This window comes from Ursus americanus, chromosome 4 (assembly GCF_024610735.1).
Source record: "Ursus americanus isolate L20-20 chromosome 4, mUrsAme1.1.p, whole genome shotgun sequence".
Taxonomy (NCBI): domain Eukaryota; kingdom Metazoa; phylum Chordata; class Mammalia; order Carnivora; family Ursidae; genus Ursus; species Ursus americanus.
The window spans coordinates 91,774,858-91,781,313 of NC_142130.1; the positions used below are offsets into that span (position 1 = coordinate 91,774,858).

General features: G+C 43.6%; 1 pseudogene; it reads right to left on the minus strand.

The window, feature by feature from the left end:
• Positions 1-3,365: 3,365 nt before the first annotated feature.
• LOC123802690 (U2 spliceosomal RNA) lies at positions 3,366-3,536 on the minus strand (annotated as a pseudogene).
• Between the last annotated feature and the right edge of the window lie 2,920 nt (positions 3,537-6,456).

Sequence of the window (6,456 nt, forward strand, 5' to 3'; positions counted from 1 at the left end):
TATGTTTTTGGTGTTCTGTTGTCCTTTGTTCCAAAGAACATTCTTTGTTCTTCATAAAGACTTTATCACAGGTTTTGCAGATATCTGAGAAGTAATCATTAAAACTTAAAAAAAAACGAACAAATACTGCCTTTTACATTACAAAGACAGCGATTTTATCCTTCCTTTATTTAAGAACAGCAGGTCATCGGGATGTGGCTGTCATATGACCTCTGTTACCATCTTCACAATTTATCAGTCTTGGCATTGGGGGTTGGAGGAGGACAGGAGAAATAACACTGAACCTCCGAAGTCTCACTTCTAATTTGCCTATGTTAATGACTTGATTTTCTCATTTTCATGGTAGAAAGGGTGCACGTGTGTGAACATATATATGACACAAAAGTTTGGGGCACCAGGGTGGCACAGTCGGTTAAGCATCTGACTTGGTTTCAGCTCAGGTCGTGATCTCAGGACCATGGGATCGAGCCCCTCGTGAGGCTCTGCACTCAGTGCAGAGTGTGCTTAAGACTGTCCCTCCCTCTGCCCCTCCCACTCACCCCCCCTCAAACAAATCAATCTTTAGAGGGGGCTGGGTCGATAAACCCAAGCCAAAAAAACAAACAAACAAAAAAAACCCAGAACCCACGACAGTTAATTCTCTCATTACTACTCAGGCAAAAATCAATGTTTAAAACCTCAATACATATCAATGACATGTTTCTTAACTTTGCTCCATTATAAACCCAAGGAAAGAAAAAATGTATACCAACGAAGATTGGCAAAGTCATAAAGCCTTAGGAGGGTTATCTAACAGTAATTATTAGACGAGGGCTTGCCAGGGATTTGTTTCCTCAGTGAAGAAGGCCTCATGGAATTTTCTTGCTGAGGAACCTAAAAACGTATTGCCACGAGTGTCCTCCTTTTCCAGATGAAACAACCAAGACCCCGGGGAAAACAACGTTGATACCAAAGATCCCCCCTGCTCATTAACAGCAAAGCCAGAATCAGCACCCAGGCTGTTTGGCTCCTGGGTCAGAGCCCCTTCGGAACACGCCGTGTCCCTTCGATGACGGGTACAGGAGGTTCGACCATCAAGGCTGAGATGAAAGATCTCACGGGCGGCCGATGCACCTGCACAAAACAAGTGGATCCACTTAACTCACGTTCTCTTGATCAGAAAGAAACTTGTATTCAGGGGAAGCAAAAGATGTCTGTCTCCAGAATAATTCAGAAACTATTTTTCTGCCAGACCAAACCGAAGAAAGAACATGTAGGTTTCCAAAGCTCGTCGGCAAGCACAGGTCATCTGCAGAGTAACAGCCGGGTCGTATTTCCTCCTAGGATGTACATGCCTGAGGATGAGAATTTCTCAACCTCCCATCTCCCACCGCACCTAGCTCATAGTTGCTGCTAAAATTTCTTTTTAGTGAATGAAGTCTATAAATCATGGCTTTAGACCCTGGCATTGTGCCCTTTTCAAAAGCAGCAGTTCATAAACATGTGTCTAATTTCCTGTGCTGTCAGAAATATTGTTTAATCATACTGTTAAAAATAAAGACCTCCAGGGCCCACTGAACTAAATTCTCCAAACCACTAGCTACTCTTTCCTCTTTGGGCCACTCAGCTGTGCAGCCGGAAATGGATCGTGGGGGGAGAGCGGCAGCTCTTCTGCAAATACCCCGGAATGTGGGCTATGTCAGAAAGTGTTTGGAGAATGCCTCCAAAGCTGAGAAAGTATTTCCAAAGCCATATACACGCAAAGATATTTGAACCAGAGGCTGTGCTCTCCAAAATAGATGCGTGGAGCACATTCACGGAATATCAGATTTTTATCACGCTTAGGGGCTGCAGCTCATTCCCGTGAACCCAAGAGCTAAGGTAATTATAAACCGTGTGCCATGGACTAGTATGCTTGCAATGGATCGTGCAGTTTTCCACAGATCTTCCTATCTGGTAAAATGCATATAGAATTGTGTTTAAGCTCACAGGCCTGTTACAAATCTTACCTGACCAAGGACGTGAGCAAGTTTCAGAAAAAACCTACACTCCATCATTACATCCTGTAAAAGACATGCGATGCTTTTTCACTGAAAAATAGGTATCCTCAGTTGAAATCTGAAACCACAAGTTGAATGTTGAAGCCACATTTCAAAAACTATCCTCCCATGATCTCTGCCAGCTGACACAGGTGAAATGACCTGCAGGTTTCCTCTCCTCTGACAGCACAGAGACAGCAAAACATTGTCTAGGTTTGGAGTTTCTGGTCATACAGAAGTTCCAATCATATCGATGAGAAAACATTTTAAATCAAGGCCTTAAAATAATCCACCTGATGGAATACTACTTGGCAATGAAAAGGAATGAACTACTGATCAACACAACAGCCTGCGATGGACCTTAGAAGCATTTCGCTAAGTGAAAGTAGTCACACACAAGACTGTGTACCATGTGAGTCTATTTATAGAAATTTCTAGAAAAGGCAAAACTGTGGAGACAAAGTAGATCAGTGGTTGCCTGGGGCTACAGGTAGGAGCAGGGAGTGACTGCCAACAGGTGAAGGGGGTCTTCTGGATGAACGGAAGTGTTGGAAACCTGTATTCATTCATAACGTGTATGTAAATACAGAGATTTGCTGAAACGCATCTACCATATCCTAGCAACGGGGGAGTTTATGGTACGTAAATTTTTTTCAAGTAAACTCTGTGCCCAACATGGCACTCAAGCTCATGGCCCTGACCCTGAGATCAAGAGCCTCATGCACTACCAACTGAGCCAGCCAGGCACCCCTATGGTATGTAAGTTACATCTCAATAAAGCTGGTTTTTTTTTTAAAGATTTTATTTATTTATTCGACAGAGATAGAGACAGCCAGCGAGAGAGGAAACACAAGCAGGGGGAGTGGGAGAGGAAGAAGCAGGCTCCCAGCGGAGGAACCTGATGCAGGGCTCGATCCCATAACACCAGGATCACGCCCTGAGCCGAAGGCAGACGCTTAACGACCGAGCCACCCAGGCACCCCTCAATAAAGCTGTTTTTAATTTATTTTTAAAAATTATTATTATTATTTTAGAAGATTTATTTATTTATTTTAGAGAGAAAGAGAGCACGAGCAGGAAGGGGAGAGGGGGAGGGAGAGAGAATCTCAAGCAGCCTCTGCACTGAGCGTGGAGCTTGTCGCAGGGCTCGATTTCATGACCCTGAGATCACCCCCTGAGCTGAAACCAACAGCAGACCCTTAACCGACTGAGTCACCTTATTATTTTTAAGAAGGCTCCATGCCCAACATGGCGCTTGAACTCATAACCTTGAGATGGAAAGTCACATGCTCTACCGAGGGGACCAGCCAGATGCCCCCAACACCCATCACAAGTTTGAAGCCCCCGAGGGAGTGCGTCGTTCCTGGGGACGCTGCAATACCAGTTCAAAGTGCGGGGTGGACGGACTCTCCCTGCTCCAAAAATCCATTTAATATATTGTCCTTGGATAAAGGACATATCAGATATTAAACTGATAAGAACAGATGCTAGATCTTAGCCAAAAGGCTGAAAACAAAGCTGTTTTTTAAAATAAGAAATGAAAAGAAATGGTTCTTTCAGGACCAGCCCAAGACAATTTATACAACCAGGTTGCCTCCCCTGTAATCCTATGGTAGCTATTATACTTTCCACACAGGAGACTCTCTCCCAGTCAGGGCACTTTGACATACGAATCTAGATACCGTTATATCAAACCAGGCTTGGTGACATTTCAAAAATTAGAATTTAGAATTTTTATGTAAACATAATTATTATTTTGTTAGCCACCTCACAGTACCAATGCCATGTTCAAGACTGTGAATACATTATTGAATTGAGGGAAGCAAACAAACCACTTCCCTGATCTGGAGAGATGGTGGCATGACTGGGAGCCCAGGAGAGCTTCGTGAGCTTTTCTTGAACCGGGCAGCTGTTAGGGCAGCTCCTGGGGCAGGAGGAGAGGTATTTAGGGTGTAGACTTAAATGCCTCCACTAACAACTGTGGTATGCTGCCTACACACATCTCCATCACCACAGAAATGTACGGAAATTATATTAGGAAAATTCATCTTGTTTAAAGGCACGGGAATGAATGGAACATTCTGGGGTCAACTTGACTAATGTTTCTGCTCACAGCAAGTGGTGCTCAAACTTGGGTGTGTATCAAAAATCTCCTGACTTGTGAAAAAGGCAGATTCCCAGGCCAGGCCCCCAGGATGCCAAATTGAACGTCTGGGAACAAGGGCTAGAGTCTGAAGCTCGAAGGAGCCTCTGAAGTGATTGGCGCTGATGGTCCTCAAAACACAGGTGGAGGAACACTGAATAAAGAAGGAGAGAGAGGGAAGGAAAGTGAGCAAGAAAGTAGTAGAAAAAAGGAATGAAAGGAGGGATGGAGGAAGCAAGGAAGGAAGGAAAGAGAGAAAGAATAAGGAGTAAGGAATAAGGAGGGCCCAGTGAAGAAGATGAAGATGAACATACCTGGTCAGGCCTTGCCTTAAGCACCTCGGCTGAATTTAGTCTTTGATTCTTTCCAGACCTCTAACTTTGTCTCATCTCTACATCTCATACAGTGCCTTCACCTTTACCTGCCTCTTAGCCTTGCTTTCAGGTCCTGTGGTGGACGGGGGACCTAGTTTTAAAGGGTTTTCTCTTGAGACCCCCCAGCCCCCACCTGCCATGGGACAAGACCAAGCTAGAGGCAGACTAATCCTAGCTCGCTCATTGGCCTGTGGGGTGGTTCTCACTTTGGGATCACTGGAGAAAAACTTGCAGGGGAGTCTGTGTTCCAAAACCGTCAGGGAGAGAAGCACAGAGTTGGCTGAATTTGACAACCCAGCCCAGAACAGAACCCCTTCCCTAGTGATGATACCTGTCCACTGTCGCATGGGGAGAGAGGAATGCCCTCCTGCCTGTGAGACCCTACACTCAGTGACCCACCATTGATTCCTTAGCTCCAGAGAGGCTTCTGCTGTCAGTCTTCCTTGGCAACAACCCAGGGTATGAGCAATGGCCCTTAGCTTTCTCTGGAAGATTCTGACTCCTCAACAGACCACATGGGTAAACTTTGACAGCCATGTTTGTGACATGTGACTCACCCCCTCAGTCACAGCTGACTAGACCAAGAGCGGACACTTAACTCAAGCGGTGTTGGCTGGTTTCTTATACAGAAAAGTAGAGAAAATTCAGGGTTTCAGCATAGCTTTTTCCCACACATGTGGAATGAAATATTGGTATGATGGAGAGGGTCCCCCTGTGGTGACTCCATCCCATTTCCCAGTTCAGATCCCTTCGGAGCCCCTGCTGACTTCCTGCATCAGATAGTCCAGTATCATAGAAATAAAGGGTTCTTTTATGGTTGTTTATTCCAGCTCTGACCTGCAGTCAGCCCTCACTAATCCAGGTACCATCCAGGTAACGATCACATTTCCCTGTGCATATCTCTATCCTTGTTTTAACTCGAATCCCTTCCTTCTGTAGACAGGAAGGCAGACCACATTGTCTTCCTTATGGTGCAAAATGAGAGCTTTCCTCAAAAATGGATTTGGTTTGAATCACTATTATATAATCTGTTGCCTGTGTTTGAAATTGTAAAATTATTATTCATTTTTAGGTGCAAAATGGAACTACGGATTTGTTTTATTTAAAAAAGAATCCTTGGAGTGCCTGGCTGGCTTAGTCAATGGAGCATACAACTCTTGATCTCGGGGTTGTGGGCTTGCCCTCCACATTGGGTGTAGAGATTACTTAAAAATAAAATCTTTAAAAAATAAAATAAATTAAAATAAAATAAAAAATGAAGAAGAATCCTTGTCAGGGCACCTGGCTGGCTCGGTCGGAAGAGCATGCAACTCTTGATCTTGGAGTCATGAGTTAGAGCCTCACATTGGGAATAGAGATTACGAAATAAATTAAATAAATAAATAAGAATCTGAATCCTCGTCCTTTGGAGTTACATATTGAAATATTTGTGCCTGAAATTATGTGATGTCGGGATTTGCTCCTAAACAATGCTGAAGGGCAGGAAGTAGGTGAGAGCATAGATGAAAACAAGGTTCACCTTGAGCTGATAATTGTTGAATATGGGTGACTTGGGTTCATCATACTAGTCTGTCTACTTTTGCATATACTTAAAATTTTCCATAATAAGAAACTCTAAAAATAAGGACGGAAATTTTTTTTCAGGGGAATACCTCTGAAATAACATGAAACTATCAACATTCAAAAGTAAGAAGAAGCTTCTTAAATTAGCGATCTAAAAGTAAGATTCTAAAGTCAGTCACCCATAGCGGGAGTGGGTCTCATGCAGCATGTAGCTAGGATGTGAATACAAACATACCACGTGCTTATGACCCCATTCCCTTGAATGAAAATAGCGTCTTGTGTCCAACTCATCTCTGATGATACCATCCAAAATAAAATAGCCTAAGATCTATAGATTTCTTTCAAATTTGAGCAAACT